Raw genomic sequence first — 18,139 nt, forward strand, 5'->3', positions numbered from 1 at the left:
CTGGGCGGGTCTCGAAGGTGCGGGCTCAGACAATCCACTCATCATAGCCTCCCAAAGCACTGGCTGAGCCACCGAGCCCACCCTCATCCATTTCTTAACACTATAACAAAATATTACTAACTGGGAAATTTATAAATGATAGAAATTTAATTTGAACAGATCTGAAGTCTGAGAAGTCCAAGATCATTGCGCCAGCAGGTCTATCCTATCAATGAATTCTACTTGCTACAAACTCATATGGCAGAAAAGGCTGAAGAAAAAAATATCCCTGTGTTTAAGGCCATTAAACTCACTTTCCAGGATGGAGTCCTTATGATTTAATCACTTCCCAAAGGCCCTACTTTCTGATATTATAACATTGGGGTTTAAGTTCCAACATTTGAAATCTGAAAGTACTCGTTCAAACCAAGGTAGAAACTGACTAAATATGTCCTCTCCAACTCAGTGGTGGCCATTATCCTGGTAAATTGAAGCTAACACTTTGCTTTACACTTCTTTTTTCTCCTCTGCAAAAAGTATTCATATTCAATCCACGGTAACCATAGAGCAACTGTTCTTTCATTTAAAATGGGACCACTTCTGAAATTACAAATTCAAACTTTTTAACTTTATTTATAGAATCAACCATTTAGTTGTTGTTATTAGTGATGTTTATGTTTTTGTGTCTTTTTTTTTTCTAATGAACTTCTACTAATTCTATTTTATTTTTTCAAACAAAGCTTATTAGAGAAAGAAGGGGGAAAAGAAATGGAGATTTGCCAGAGTTGGCATGGGTGAAAGAAACCACCGGTAATTCTATTTTTCAATCTCATTGGGATCTCTTCTCCACAAACTCCTCCATTTTTTCAACTCCCTTCTATGTTCATATAATAAAGTAGTCAATGTGTAGATTTAATATCAGACCGACCTGGGTTAGAATTTCAGTCATTACTTGCTGACTGTGAGACCAAAAGAAACTTATCTAACCACGCTCAAACTTAATTCACTTACCTGCTAAAATAAAGATAGTAATAGCTACTGCATCCTAAAATAACTGTATCAGAATGTGGCAATATATGTAAAGCACCACAGTGTCTCACACATCATAGACATCTCGCAAAGATTGCCCATTAATATGTTATTTTATAGAGTTTAAATTTGGTCAAATGGACCATTTAAACATTTTCCAAACAAGACAAAACAAAAACAGCCCATATCTGAGAATTCCTTATCCTGTTATTCTTGTCATTCTTACCCAAAGTAAAGTTCAAACTCAAATCCATTCAACTTCCTACATTTCTGTACATAGACTTGAGTTTCATAGAACTTCTAGGGAGATAAGGTCATATGATTATGAAGATTAGCGTCCCAATAAACATTTTGTCCCTGTACCTCAGTTAGGACATAAATGATGCCTCCCCATGTATCCTTCTCTAGTTAGATCTTGTTCTCATTTCAGTCATGGCTATCTCAAACTGTAATGGCAAGAAAACAAATCTGTCAAAAAACTGTGATTCTGGAGTTTTTTGTTTAACTTTACTTGTTGGATATGCCACCTATCAATGTAATAACAGAATATAAATATAGGCAGTGTGTGTACAAATTGTCTAACATCTATCTATCTAGGTACGTACATAAGCAAGAATGTGCTGTGCAACATTTTCAATGAAAATTTCTCATCTTCTTTCTTCCCTCTTTTTCTTTAGTATTTGGTGGGAGAAAGCAGGAGTAGAAGTTCATGTAAAGTTAACTTGTACCCAACAAGTTTTGAAAATTCACACGGAATTTGTGAATTCTTCTCATACAGCTAGCACAGAGGAGTTGTCTTCATTTTCTGCTTTTAAAGAGATGATGATGCAGAGGCATGGATACAGACTCAGAGGTCATAGGATCATGAACCCTGGCACTTTAGCATTGCATGGGAGTTTTAAACAGGGCCATCAGAATCTCAAACACAATTAGATTAGTTTTCCTGCATTGTCACTCATACCACCCTGAAAGAACTTGGCTTCACTTTCTCTTGCTAATAGACAATCTTTGGCAAACACAGTATAAACACATGCAAATTATTTAGATCTACTTAAAGATAATGCAATTCAAAACAGTTTCGAAGAATGAATAGAAAACATTCTTTCTGGTTCAAAACAAGAGTTGAAAAGATGCTACAGTTGTCAGGCTTGATAATGTGACCATAAAATGTAGATAGGCTGAAATAAGGGAGGACTCTATGGCGATAAAAAAATTCATTACCTGAGGTTGAGGAGGTTTGTGTCTGGACTCCTCACTCCCACAGGAACTTGAGGAAATCTCAGATTGTGAGATCTCTAGCTGATCAGAGATTAGAGCAATGGACAACATCATTAGCTATGACTGGCAGCAAAAAAAAAAAAAGTATTGAAACCTATTTGACTCAAAGAAGATCCTGTAATGCCAAATGATAGTTCAATGTTTCAGATGAAGAATATGCATTGAAGTTGCCAAGCCAGGCGTGGTGGCTCATGCTTGTAATCTCAGCACCTTAGAAGGTTGATGTGGAAGAAACTCTTGAGGCCAGGATTTCGAGACCAGCCTGGACAACATAGCAAGACCCCATCCCTAAAAAAACAAAAACAACAATAATGAAAAAAATAGGCATTGATATTGCCAGATGGAGCCTTTTATTAAAGACTTTCCATGCCTTGATGAAATGATTAAGCTGTGGTTTGAATGCATGTGACCCTCCAAATTCCATATGCTGAAATTAAACCTTAATATGATAGTATTAAAAGGTGAGGCCTTTGGGGAAGTGATTAAGTTATGAGGATTCCACCTAGGCACTATGCATGCTCTATAGCAGATCTCTGGTATTCAACTTGCATGACTCAAACTTTATACCCATTGAGCTTCTGATTCCCCCCACCCCCAGCCCCTGACAACTGCTGTTACAAGTTTGAGAAAAACTGTTAAGTTCCACAAAAAAGTAAAACAAGAACTCTCATACGATACAGCAATACCACTTCTAGGTACACACCAAGGGAATTAAAGTCAGAATCTTGAAGCGGTATCTGCACTCTCATGTTCGTTGCAGCATTAGTCACAGTAGTCAAAACACAGAAACAACAACAGTGTCTGTCAACAGATAAATAGGCAAAGGAAATGTGGTACATTCATACAATGGAAAAGGATTCAGCCCTCCAAAAGAAGGAAATCCTGCCGCTTGGGATAATATAGATGATTGTAAAGGACATTGGGCTAAGTGAACTAAGCTAGTCACAGAAGGACAACTACTGCATGATTCCATTTACATAAGGTATTTAAAGTAAACTTTTATTGATTTTTTTTTTTTAATTTGAGTTGGAGTCTCACTCTGTCATCCAGAATGGAGTGCGGTGGCACGCTCCCGGCCATCGCAGCCTTGACCTGCTGGGCTCCGGCGATCCTTCTGCCTCAGTCTTCCAAGTAGCTGGAACTACAGGTGCGCGCTACCACGCCCGGCTAATTTTTTGGATTTATTGTAGAGATTGATTTTTTAAATGTGTTTTTTTTGGTCATCAAGAAAGGTGGATAAAAATCTTCTAGTCTATGGATTTGTTTCTTTCTCCTTGTATTTCTGTCAATGTTAACATATTTGGAGACTATGCTATCTGGTAACTACAAATTTAGGGTTATTATGTCATCCTATTGAATTAACTCATACTTATTGTAAAACATGATTGATTGGTTGTTGGTACTCCTTCTTACCTTAGTGTGTATTTTGTCAGATAGTAGTATAGCCACAGTAGTATTAATATGTGGTATTGACACAAAACACACTGTTCCATCCTTTTAATCATTTATTTTATTTTATTTTTTTGAGTCAGGGTCTCACTCTGTCACCCAGGCTGGAGTGCAGTGGCATGCTCACGGCCACTGCAGCCTCAACCTGCTGGGCTCAGGTGACCCTTCCTCCTCAGCCTTCCAAGTAGCTGGAATTACAAGAATGCACCACCACGCCTGGCAATTTTTTGATTTATTGAAGAGATAAGGTCTCATCATGCTGCCCAGGCTGATTGTGAACCCATGGGGTCTGGCAATCCTCTTACGTTTGCTTCCCAAAGTGCTGGGATTACAGGCGTGAGCCACCAGCTCCAGCTGTTTCATCCTTTTGCTTTCAGCCATTCTGTGGGTGTCTGTTACTTACAGCGTCTGTTTTGAAGGCATCGTATAGATAGGCTCCCATTCTTTTTCCAATATGATAGTCTTTGACCTTCAGTATTTAAATGTATAATTTAGTTTTGAGGTATAAATCAATAATTACATTTATAACTGAATATTCAATTGATTTGCATTTTTATAGGTTTTTTTAATCTGTTCTATTTTCCTATCTCCTTTCTTTCCTTCTTTAGGATTGATCAAATTTATTTTTTAATGCCATTATTTATTATCTAGTAGGCTAGAAATTATTTTATTACCTTTCTACGATTATTCTACATATCTAAAAAATAAGCTTGACCTATTAAATATGATTCAAGTAAATTTTCACTATTACTACTTCCTGAAAAATGAAAGTTCTAGATACCATTTGAACTCCATTTAACGTCTGCGTATCTTTTGCTATGGCTGTATTCCACTTAGTTTTAAAGATATCTCACAAGATAATATATAGTTGTTGTTGTTGTTGTTGTTTTACCATAAATATTATTTTAGGTTTACGTATATATTTACTCTTTTCAGTGAACTTTATTCCTTCTTAAATTTCTGTTTCTCTCTATCTGGAATGATTTTTCTTCTGCCTGAAAAACATTTTATTCTTCCTTTAATTCAGACTGCATTTTTTTTTAACTTGAAAAAATTTTATCTTGCCTTTATTTTTAAAGAATATTTTTACAAGGTACAGAATTCTAAGTTGACAGTTATCTTTCAGCCTGTTAAAGATGCCATTCCATCATATTCTGACTTTCACAGACTCTGTCAAATTATCTGTGGTAAATCCTACTGTTAGTCCGTTAAATGTAGGGTATCTTTTTTCTTTCCTCCTGAACATTTTAAAAGTGTTCTCTTTGTCTTGGATTTTCAGCAGTTTTGCTATGATATTAGGCATTACGTTCAGAGATTCAAGACTCTATGGAGTCTTTGGCTTGAAGTCATTATAATTTCTGGAACATTTGTGCCCTGTTCCCCTTTGAATATTACTGCTCCCACACCATTCTTTGTGTCAACTGTCTCTGAGATTTCAATTATTCATATTTTAGGTCTTTTAACTGTATTCCATATGTGTCTTATTCTCTGTTCTTTGCTATTCCTTTTATATTTCTTCAGTCTAAATTGGGTTTTCTCAACCTGGGTACAATAAAGATTTTGAATGAGATGATTATATCATCTATCTGTCTATCTATCTATCTATCTATCTATCTATCTATCTATCTATCTATCTATCATCTATTTAATGTGGGCTGTCCTGTGCATTGTAGAATGTATAACAGTACCTCTGGCTACCACCCACCAGATGCCTGTAGCATTCCCTAGTCATGAAAATTAAAGTTGTTTCCAAATCACCTCTGGGGGTCAAAATCATTCCTGGTGGAGAATCACTTGGTCTATTTTGCAGGCACATTTTAGAGTTAACATCTGACTTATAATTCTGAGTTGAAATTGTCTTTCCCCTGAGAGTCAGGAGTTTGCAGATGAGCTCTAGCTGGCTGTTTCTCTGGGGTGTCTAGTTATTGAGGCTTTTCTACAGAGGCCTTTTCTCTTAGGCAAATTGTAAATCTTTGGTAAATTCCCTTACTCAGGAATACTAATTTTTCACTGATTGCAATGGATGGAGACAGAAAAGGCTCCTAATGGACCTGACATACTTTCATCCAGATGTGGTACCACAGGGAGCAACAAGCACATCCTGGAGTATACACTTTGATACTTTCCTTATATCTCAAGTAATCAGAGTCCCTGTTGAACCTTCTCCTTCTTCTTCCTTCTTCCATATGGGTTCTCTGATTCATCTGGGTATGCCACGCTGGAGAGAATGTATTTTCCGTGCTCTCAAGTGGTAAGAGAAATGTTGTGATGTGAGGTAGTAGAATGAGCACTTGGTTTGGGGTAAGGGAGTTCTACTCTAGGTTAAGCTCTGACATGAGACAGTGATATGATTTTAATGCAGTAACTTAAGCTTTCTGGACCAGCTTCATCTACTGTTAAGCCAGGGGATTATTCTAAATATTTTGTACTATCCTATCTTGCAGTTCTTGACTTATTTCTTCTTCTCTGTTTAACTTGTTGTAAACCTCATCTATAAATTTTTCAATTTGTTGATGCTTTTCTTAGTTCAGAATTTCCATTTGATTTATTTCTCATGTGATAATCTCTATCTTTTACTCTATTTTCTTGGACATATTTATCGTGTGATTTCAATGTCTTTGTTTGGATAATTCAGTATTCACATTACTTGAAGGCTTTCTGTCACTTAATTCTTCCTGCTATTATACCTGGTAGTTTATTAATTGTGTTCCAGAGATTGTGTGTAAGAAGTTAGAGAGATTGTGAATGACATTATCTTACTCCAGGAAGATATTTCTTTCTTTTTTTTCCTTTTTAAAAATTCCAATAGCTTTGGGAGATAAAAATAGTTTTTGATCTGGGCTTTAAGAGCACCTATCACCCCCACCTGAGTACATTTTACCAAATAGGTGATTGTTTTGAGACTTCACCTCTTCCCTTCCTCCTTTCTGAGTCTCCAGTGTCCATCACACCATTCTCTATGTCTTGCATATCCTTAGTTTAGCTCTCACTTAATAGCGAGAACATGCAATGTTTGATTTTCTGTTTGTGACTTGGTTCACGTAAGATGATATTCTCCAATTCCATCCAAGTTGCTGTAAAAGACATTATTTCATTCATTTTAATGACTGGGTAGTATTTCACAGTGTATGTATGTCACATATTCATTATCCACTGATCAGCAGATGGGCATTCAGGTTGATTCTACATATTTGCATTTGTGAATTGGGTTGTGCAGGTATCTTTTTCATATAACAACCTTTGTTCCTTAGGTTAGATTCCTAGAAGTAGGATTACTGGATCAAATGGTAGTTCCACTTTTAGTCAAGAGGATATTTATATTTTGCTTACATAGTCAGATAGAGTGGGAATAGATCCACTTGGTGGCTTATTTGTGGTTTTCCCATAATCCTAGGACATTACCATTCAGTATCTAAACTAAAGTTACATAAATGATGAAAATATTTTTTAAAATTAGTAAAATTTACGTTCTCTGAGCCATTTCATCCCAGGTTGTCTGTTTGTATTTTTTCTTCCATTACCATTCTTGCTTTCATTAAGAACATTGATGATGCAACATTTAAATGTTCTATGTTGTCTTTGGGACTTTCTTCCATAACATTCTCAACTTCAGTAAGTTTTGATTTGCAAGTATAGGCAACGACAATTTCATTATGACTATTGCCTGGCTAGCAGTAGTGAAATATATCCCAAGTTAAAAGATGTCAATATATGGAAAGAAAACAAAGGTACATATTACAATGGATGGACTCACTATGAATAGCACTGAACAGTTTGTGGTGAAAAGTAAGTGTGAATTATTATTCTTATTGTGAGACTAGGAATAAAATAATCTAATACACATTTCAAAAGAATCTCTCTAAAACTCAATAATAAGGAAGCAAACCATAATTAAAAATGGAAAAATATCTGAACAGACACCTCACAAAGAAGGTGGCAAATAAGCATGTAAAAAGATGTCCAAGATCATATGTCATTAAGGAGTTTGTCAATTAAGACAACAATGAGACATCATTACACACCTATTAGAATGACAAAGATCCAAACACTCACAATAACAAATACTGGTGAGAATATGGAACTAAAAGAACTCCCATTCATTTCTGGTGTGAATGCAAAATGGCACAGCTACTACTGAAAGACGGTTTGTTAGCCAGGCGTGGTAGCACACACCTGTAGTTCTGGCTACCTCGAAGGTTGAGGCAGAAGGATCACTGGAGCCCAGCAAGTTGAGGCTGCGGTGGCGAGAGCATGCCACTGCACTCCAGTCTGGGCGACAGAGTGAGATTCCAACTCAAAAAAAAGAAAGAGCAGTTTCTTACAAAACTAAGCGTACTCTTATTATGAGATCCAGCATGCTCCTTGGTATTTAAGCAAAGATGAGTTGAAAATTTATGTCCATACAAAAATTTGTAGGCAAGTATTTATAGCAGTTTTCATCAAAATTGCCAAAACTTGGAAGCAATGGAGGTGTTAGTTAGTAGGTGAATGGGAAACTATACTGAGATACATCCAAACAATGGGATATTACCCCAGACTAAAAGAAATGAGCTATCAAGTCATGAAAAGACATAGAGGAATCTTAAATGCGTATCACCAAGTAAGAGAAGCCAAACTGAAAGGGCGACATACTGTATGGGTCTGACTCTACGACATTCTAAAAAAGGCAAAAATATGGAGACAATAAAGGGATTAAGGGTTTGCTGAGATTAGCAGGAAGAGAAACACAAGTAGGCAAAACACGAAGGAGTTTTAGGGTGGTGAGACTACTGTGTATGATACTACAATGGTGAATGCATGCCATTATGCAACACCTGTCAAAACCCACTGAATTTACACCAAGGGTGAACTCCAGCATAAGCTGTGGACTTTGGGTGATAATGGTGTCTCCATGCAGGTTCATCAGTTTTGACGGATGGGCCACTTTGGTGGGAGATGATGCTAGTGAGGGAAGCTGCTTGTGTGCAGTGGTAATGAGTACATGGGGACACTTCATTCTGTCCTTTTCACTCAGGTGAGTTGGCATCTCACTCTGCTGCCCAGGCTGGAGGGTAGTGGCACAGTCCCGGCCACCACAGCCTCGACTGTGGGGCTCAGGCAATCCTTCTGCTTCAAACTTCCAAGTAGCTGGAACCACAGGCGTATGCTACCATGCCTGGCTAATTTTTTGATTTATTGTAGAGATGAACTCTCACCAAGTTACCCAGGCTGGTCTCGAACCCGTGGGCTCAGGCAATCCTCTCACCTCGGCCTCCCAAAGAGATGGGATTATAGGCGTGAGCCATCGAGCCCCGTCTTATTAAAATATGTTTTTTAAAAATCTCTCTAGGGATGGGGAGAAGAAGGTTAAAAGGTCACGTGAGTTCAAGGAGACTAGTTTAGAGGCTTTGCAATAATCGAAGTAAGAAATCATTAATCAGCCGGGTTCGGTGGCTCAGCCTATCATCCCGCGCCTTTGGGAGGCTGAGGTGAGTGGATTGCCTGAGCCCTCGGGTTCGAGACCTGCCTGGGCAGCGAGACCTCATCTCTACAATAAATAAATAAAAAATCAGCCGGGTGTGGTAGCGCGCGCCTGTAATTCCGGCTACTCGGAAGGCTAAGGCAGAAGGATCACCAGAGCCCAGCAGGTCTAGGCTGCGGTGACCGGGAGCGGCCACTGCACTCCAGTCTGGGTGATGGAGTGAGACTCCAACTCAAAAAAAAAAAAGAATCCTTAATCTTGAGCCAGTGGTCATTGTGAGGTGGGCCAACGGTGGTCCAATTCTTGATATGCTTGAAGACATGGTAAACAGGATTTCTGATGAATTGAATGCAGATTGTTAGAGACAGAGGAATCATAGATTAATTCAGGGTTTCGCTGTGAGCAACTGTAAGGATGAAGTTGCTATTTCACGAAATGAAGAGTGGTACGGGAAAGAAGGTTCCCTGAGGTGGTTAGCAGGTAGAGGAGAGAAGCTCAAAATTATGATGTAGTATATGTGAAGTGTTTGTGAGGCCATTAAGCGTAGATGCGACCTAGGCAATTATGTAGGAGGAAGTGCCCCCAAATCGGAATTATCTTTTTGGAGGGCAGTCCCTTGTGGTAAAGGCTTCCCCCGCTAGGCACATGTTCTAGGAACACCCTGGCATCAGTGTACCAGCTAGTGTGGTTGTGAGAGACTGCATTCAGCTTCAGTGCACGTTTTTGGTGGCAAACAGGTGACTGGTTCTTTCACCATGACAGCGCACCTGTCCACACTGTGCTAAGTGTCCAGAAGTTTTTGACCAAAATGACATAACCCCTGTGCCCTACCCTCCCTATTCACTTGATCTCACCCTGAGTGACTGTTTTTTGTTTCTCCGGAAGAAAAAAGTCCTCAAATGGAAATGTTTTGCTGATGTGGAAAAGGTAAAACAAAAGTGGCAGAAACACCGAAAGGCGTCAAAATTGCCAAATTCAAAAACTGTTTTGAGCAGTGGAAAAAGCATCCTGATAGTTGTATTGCATCAGATAGAGGATACTTCAAAGATGACTGAAGTTTAAACATGTAAGAATAAATACCCAATTTTTTAAATAAATAAATTGTTTTTTGAGTACCCCCTTGTACATGAGTCGAGAGTTCAAAGATAAATCTAAGAGAGTGAAATAAATTTGGAAGTCATCAGCAAACAGATGGTATTTTAAGTCATGAGGTTGGCTGAGGTGACATGGAAAATACGCTTAAATACAGAAGAGAAAAGGTCTGAAGACATGATCTTGGTGGAATTTAATGTTAAAGCCTAGAAGAATGTGGATAAACCAGAAAAGAAGATTGAGAAGAAGTAACTCCTTCGGTAGGACAAAAATCAAGAGAAAGTGGTATCTTGTAAGTTAAAGAAATAAATTACAGGAAGATGAAGGGATCCGCAGTGCCAGACACAGCTGATAAGTTTCTTTATGGAACACCTTGTATTCTTTAAAAAATATTATTTTAAGCAGAACTGTTGAATTTGCTCACTTAATACAAAGATTGCCAAAAAAAGTATACACATTTTAAGAAAGAAAAAAATCTGTATTAAAATTGTAGTACTCAGTATATACCAATAGCAAAAGATGAATACAAGTCACGTTTGACTTCTGCAATTATAAGAGGTGCTCAGAGTGGTTACGAAGCATCCAGACACTTGTGATGGTGAACGACTTTAGGACTCGTTGCTGCGCGAGACCTCCTGGATCTTCCCTGATGCACATCACACAGGATCCTGTGGCTCACACTTATCACAAATGTGTGCAGCTGTTAGGCGTGTTGGGGGTTCTGTTGCATACTCACACCTCCATGTAACGGTGTTGCCTTGCTTGAACAACAACCGTGCTTCTGCCATTTTCTTTGACTGTCCTGCCTGGTGCATGGCGACACTAACATTTTCTATCACAGAAACAAAGAACAGAGTTCCATATGTTCTCACTCATAAGCGGACCTTGAACAATTATAATACTATAAGAAAGCGTTTGGCAGTAATGGGAAACTGTCGGGGGTGGGGTGGGATTGACAGTTGAGGGAAACTGCTAGGGTGGGGAGGGGCACACCTCATCAACCGGGATACCTGCATGGTCAATGTTTGTATACCTAACCCTGAATTGTATACCCTATATCTTTATAATAATAAAAAAATTCCTAAAAAAAATTCATTTGATGAATGCCATCTTTTGAGTGAACACCATACCACACATCGCTACCATAATTCAACTCAACTTCAAAACGCAATAAGTCGATAGCATCACTTAAAATGTATATACATTTTATGGGCATTCTAGGTATTTTTAAGCTGTTTGTGTCATGCTCATTTATACGTGAAATGGGATTGTGATTTTCTTTGATTGCTCGGTCTTCATTTAAAAATTAATGCAACAGTAGCCTTTTGAAGTCAGTTGGGCAAAAGGTCAGTGGCAGAGGTGGGGGGTATAAGGGAAAATGTATCTTCCATGCATTGAAAAGCAGTGAAGTGGGATTATGGATACAAAGAGATACAATATACTATCACCTTATATTTGTCCTTGTTTACATTTTATGGAAAAAAACTAAAAACAACATAGCTTTCTCCCATTCTCCTCCATGGTCCACACTACCAATTTCCATCCATATTAAGTCGTGAATCGCTTATTGTCTTTCAATGTGATTCTCACAGTTTTCTGTTTATTTGTTTGTTTATTTCTGGTGTATTTGTAAGATCCTCAGATCCATACTTCCCTGTGTTTTTCATAGTTCACCCAGAGTAAAGTTTAGAGGAAGAAGCCAGCAACCAGGGCTGGTGAAATTTAAAGAGTAATTTTGGAGGGAATTGACATTTTTATAATGTGAAGTCAACCCTCCATGGATATAGTAATCTCTGTATTTACTCAGGTCTATTTTATGGGTTTTAATAGAGTTTTAAAATTTTTTCTATAAAAGTGTTGTGCATTTTATTAGGTTAATTTCTATACACTTTATAGCTTTTTAAATGGTATCTTATTTTCTACTTATTCTAATCACTTATTGCTGGAATAAGAAACTGCTGTTGATTTTTCAATGTTCAAAAAGCTTGATAAATCGTCATTCTAATAATTTGCTGATTCTGCTAGATGTACAGTGCAAGTTGTTATATCCTCTCAATATAAAGACAATTTTTACATTTCCTTACTTGGCAATGTTCTCCATTTAGAATAATATTTACTTAAGATATAGTCTTTATCATGTTAAGAAAGTTCATTTCTTATTTGGTTTGTGATAGTTTTTGTCATCTGACATATTTCTAAATCTATTGATAGACCAAGTCATCTTTTTCCTTTTACCCATTAATATATTAAGTCCTATTAGCATTTTATGATGCTGATTCATCATATTATCCTTGTTATAAACCTTATTTCACCATTGTGCAGTTATTTAAATAATAGTGGGCTTGTTTATTTAATATTTGCTTTAAGATTTTGTCATTTATAATCATAAGTGCAATAGGTTTGGAGTAATTTTTATATGGTACATTTTTTTGAGTAGGAATCTCACTCTGTTGTCCCGGACTGGAGTGCTGGCATGGTAACGGCCACCACAGCCTCGGCCTGCTGGGCTCAGGTGATCCTCCCGCCTCAGTTTTCCAGGCAGCTGGAACCACAGGTGTGTGATACCATGCCCAGCTAATTTTTGGATTTATTGTAGAGACAAGGTCTTGCCAAGTTGCCCAGGTTGGTCTTGAATTCCTAGGACTCAGGCAATCCTCTCACCTCTGCCTCCCAAAGTGCTAGATTTATAGGCGTGAGCCACTGTGGCTGGCTTGGAATTATGTTTAATAAACCATTTTGAGCTGTTTGAGTTTCAGAAAAATTGAGTGGATAGTACAGTGAGTACCCATATGCTTCCTACCTCTTATTGTTAGCATCTTGCCCATTAGTATGGTATGTTTTGTACAATCGATAAGCCGGTGTTGTTACAATATTATTAGCTAAAGTCTATAGTTTACATTGAGTTTCACACTTTATATACTTCACGTTGTGGGTTTGATAAATGCGTGATACTATTTATCTACCATTATAGTGTCGTGTAGATTAACGTTGCTAGGCCTCCCTCCCCCTTCCGTCAAAGGAATGGCTGGATAACTCATTTTTTCAAAAATCACTGAATAATATTCCATGGTCTGATATACCACAGCTCATTTATTGATTCAGCTGTTGAAAGACATGAAATAGTATTTTTTGTATATCATCTTAATCTACATTAAGAATATGAGTTGCACTAGAATAATAAGATACATATATTTACTTTCTTTGATTTGGGGAGCACAAATAATTGAGATTGGCTGTACCTTGAAATTTGGTGGAACAACCTTTGGAAACTGTCTGAATCTTGGACTATATTAGTCGCGATCTAGTCAGGAGACAGAAGTCATGGTATAAATTGAATAAAAAAAAGTAATACAAAGTGATGAAATGGGAGAAAAAACTAAGGAATACCTATGTCACTTGAAAAAGTCACAGCTTCCAGGGCAGAGACAGAAGACCCAATGGAGGAGATAACTTTGGAAGAGGGTTCCCCAATCCCACCTCAGGCTGATTTAGATATTCTTAGAGAATTTCTGACTATAACCTTCTGGATGACAGAAGAGTTTACTGAGATGCCACAGGCCCAGGTTGATCATACGAAAACTACTAATTGGGCGTTGACAAAACTTGCAGAAAACTTAACTGCCCTCTGGGAAGCCTGCCCTGGGTGTTCAGCTGAAACCCAACAGGAAGTGCCTACTGGAATGCTCCTGAGACTCTTTTATGGATGCAACTAGCATGCTGCAGAACTTGTTGGGAAGCCATCTACTGAATTTCCCATGAAACTCCCTGGAAAGTCAGCTAAGAACCTGCAGAATTTGCCAACAAAACTCTTGTGGAGGTGCCGTGAAGTGCCTGGGAAGCTGGCTGAGAGGGTGCTGGAGCTCTCCAGAATACCACCATGGGGTGCCATTGAGACTTCCTGGAAGGACTGAGTGCCCATGGGCGTTCATCATGCAGGCTAATGCTGCAGGAACCAGAAGAGAGGAGTAGCAGATGGAAATCAAGGAGACAAGTCCCTTCAGCCTACAGTGTCGCTCCACCACCCTCTACTGGCAAAACTTACCATCATGTCAACCAGCAAAGGAGAAATGTTTACTGGGTCCAGCTTTCCCATCACAAAGCAACTCAAAATGAAGCAAGGACTCAAATGTGAAACCTTGGACTATAAGAATGTGTGAAGAAACCTAAGGAACACCTTCCTGGACATTAACCTAGGAAACGGATTTGTGACTGAGTCCGCAAAAGCAAAAACGAAGCAAGAGCTAAAATTGACAGATGAGACCTTACTAAAATCTCCTGCACCACAAAAGAAATCATCAAGAGTGTAAAGTGACAACCCACAGAATGGGAGGAAATATTTGCAAACTATGCATCTGACAAAGGCTTAACATCAGAATCCATATCTATGAGGAATTCAAATCAACAGGAAAAGACAATTCCATTAAAAAGTGGGCAAAAGACTTGAACAGACACTTCTCAAAGGAAGACAAACAGTCAACAAACATGAAAAATGCTCAGCATCACTAGTCACTAGAGAAATGCAAATAAAAACTATTGTGAGATACCGTCTAACATTGGTAGCCTGGTAAGGATGGCTAGACTGTAAAGAAAAGATAATGCTTGTAAGCTGTGGGCTGGAATGTAAGCTGGTTCAGCCTCTGTGAAAAGCGGTTTGGAGATTTCTTAAAGAATCAAAAATAGAGCTACCATTTGACTCAGAAATCCCACTTCTGGGCACAGAGAACTCTATCCAAAAGACACCTGCACTCGTATGTTTATTGCAGCACTATCCATAATAGCGGAAACATGAAACCAACCAAGATGCTTATGAAAGGTGGACTGGCTAAGGAAAATCTACATTCACACTATAGAATAATACACAGCCATAAAGAAGAATAAAATAATGTCCTTCGCAGCTGCATGGATACAGCTGGAGACCATCATTCTAAGAATTATCACAGAAACAAACAAAAAACTGAACATTGCATGTTCTCACTCATAAATAGGTACTAATCTTTGGGCATACATGGTCATAAGGGCAGGAACACAGACACTGGGCACTGCTAAAAAAGAGAGGTAGGGAGAAGAGAGATAAGGGATACGAAACCACCATTGTGTACCATGCTGTCTATGGGGGTTAGGGCAGAAGGCTCGTCAGAAGCCGAGACTTCAACTACCTGCAATATACCTGTGTAACAAATCCTCACATGTACACCCCAATTCTAAAATGTATAAATAAATAAATAACAAGATGAAAGGCAGTGAAGGGTTTTGTAGTGCCAGATACCCTATGGAGCTGAGAGACAATAAACTGTTAGCTGGAATGGGGCTTTCTTTTTTTTGTTAGGAAAGAGGGCAAGGGTGGAGAGAGACTTTTTGATTGCCATTTCAGGTTTTGTTCATATTTGTCTACTGACCTGATTTAACTTCCTGTTCTAACTTTTGTTCCTTAACCTTCTCCCAGGAATGTGTCTGTGGCACTTACGTTATCAAACTTATTGTTCAATGGTTTTTCAAGTGGCTGTTTAAAAATATTGAAATAATAACATATTTTAAAAATCTGTTTATAGTTGAGTTTAGTGGCTCAGCCTGTAATCCCACGCATTTGGGAGGCCGAGGTGAGTGGATTGCCTGAACCCGCGGGTTTGAGACCCGCCTGAGCACCTTGGCGAGACCTCATCTCTACAAGAAATCAAAAATTAGCCGGGCATGGGACGCGCGCCTGTAGTTTCAGATACTTGGAAGGCTGAGGCAGAAGGATTGCCGGAACCCAGCAGGTCGAGGCTGCGGTGGCCGGGAGCGGCCACTGCACTCCAGTTTGGGCGACAGAGTGAGAATCCAACTCGAAAAAAAAAATCTGTCTATAGCTTTTAATTCTTTTTATGGTCTTCTTTTGCCTGACTTATATTTGTTGCAGAGATTTTAGTGCTCACTCAACAAGCCTGTGAGTTTCTGCATTCCTAGCCTCACAATCAGCGAGGGTGGGGACATGGGACTTTAAGCTGATCCAAACCAATGAAAGGTGAGCAGAAGGTGTGATTTCCAGGACTAGAAAGTTAACAGCCAATGCTCCTACCTTTCTTTTTCTGGTATGACTACCATGGACTTCTGATCACTACTTGAGAAGAGCTACCCTGGAGATTTGACTGACCAAGCGTTCTAATATAAGCAAAACATAAAATTTACTGTTAAGCCAATGTAACTTAGGGTTTTGTAGTGTTAGATACCCTCGATAACTTTGACTGAAACAGGAATGACGGGAATGCTTCTCTGTGCATTGCTTTGCTCATCTGCATAATAAGAATGAATAAGTTTTCTTATCCTTAAGGGTGCTGTGAGAATCGAGTAAGTTAATATGCTCAAACCACTTAGAATAGCCCTTAGCAGGTAGGATGCGCTGCAAACATGTTAGCTACTATTATCCAAATTTTCTCTACTTTATTCATTTCCGTCCTTATCTTTGTTACTTCTTTCCTTCTTACTTCTTTGAGTTTTTTCTCTTGTTTATTTTCAAGCGTTTGGGGGAATATTTAGTTCACTTATTCATCGACTTGCTTGTCTTCTGATGAGTTTTTTAAAGAATATATATGCCTCTGAAAATACTGCCTTAACTGATTTCCCAGACTTTTTAACATGCAGTGCTTTTATTGTCATTTGGCCATAAATTTATTCATATTTATTTATTTTTCTTCTTACATATACTTATCTAAGTTGGAGTTTCTTTCTGTCACCCAGGCTGGAGTGCAGTTGTGCAATCATGGCTCACAGCAGCCTCAACCTCCTAGGCTCAGGTGATCCTTCCACCTCAACTTCCTGAGTAGCTGGGACTACAAGCACACGTTGTCATGCCTGGCTACTTTTTTTTTTATATATATAAAGATGAGGTCTCACTCTGTAGAGTAGGCTGATCTCAAACTGCTTGGCTCAAGCAATCTTTTCTCCTTGGCTTCCCAAAGTGCTGTTATTATAGGCATGAGCCACTGTGCCTGGCATAGTTGTAAATTTAATACTTTAATGTATGAATTTCTCTCTCTCTTTTTGGTTTAATGTATTTGCTTTCATTCTAAGACTTTCCATTTAGTTTTGATTTCTAATTTTATTAAATAATAGTTGGAAAACTCTCTAAGATATTGCTTCTTTGCAACGTATTAAGGGTATTTTTGTGACTCAATACAGGATGGAATTTTATGAATGTTTCATGTATGCTTGGAAAAGAAAAAGTGTGCTCCCTGGGTATAAATTGCTTATGTATATTTTGGTTCATAGTTGCTAATTATCACATATATGAAATTTTTTTTTGTTTCCTTGAATTATCTGTTTCTGATACAAATGTTTAAAAATCTCTAATTACAATGACTTATTTACCAATTTCTTTTCATAGTCAGTCCATTGATGTCAAAGATTATGTACATATTTTTATATGCTAATATGTTAATTATTATCTTATCTTTTCAGGTCTAATGTTCTTTTTATCTGTTCGCATATAAGGTCAGCATTTATTGCTACTGATCTTCTGCTTTAAATTTTATGTCATCTGAAATTAGTGCTGCTAACCATATTTCTTTCTGTCACATTGCCTGCTATATTATTTTTTTCTTTTTCATTTTAAATGTGTTCAGTGTTACACATAGCTATGTGGGGAAAGAATACACGTATACCTGCTGTAAACTTATGATTTATACATTTATAAATCCGTAACTTATTTAATGAGAGTATCAGGAAGCAAAGAAGTTAAGTAGCCAAGAACAGAAACAGTATATCTTTGTGTGAGTGTTTCACTGCTTTGTGTCTATGTGGTACATGGCTGCCAAGAGACACTTTACGTAAAGGCTTGGTCCTGCCAGAATTGAGAAAATGCTAAATTTTTATTGT

This window comes from Carlito syrichta, unplaced genomic scaffold (genome assembly GCF_000164805.1).
Source record: "Carlito syrichta isolate Samal-C Ts95f unplaced genomic scaffold, Tarsius_syrichta-2.0.1 Scaffold311793, whole genome shotgun sequence".
Classification (NCBI taxonomy): domain Eukaryota; kingdom Metazoa; phylum Chordata; class Mammalia; order Primates; family Tarsiidae; genus Carlito; species Carlito syrichta.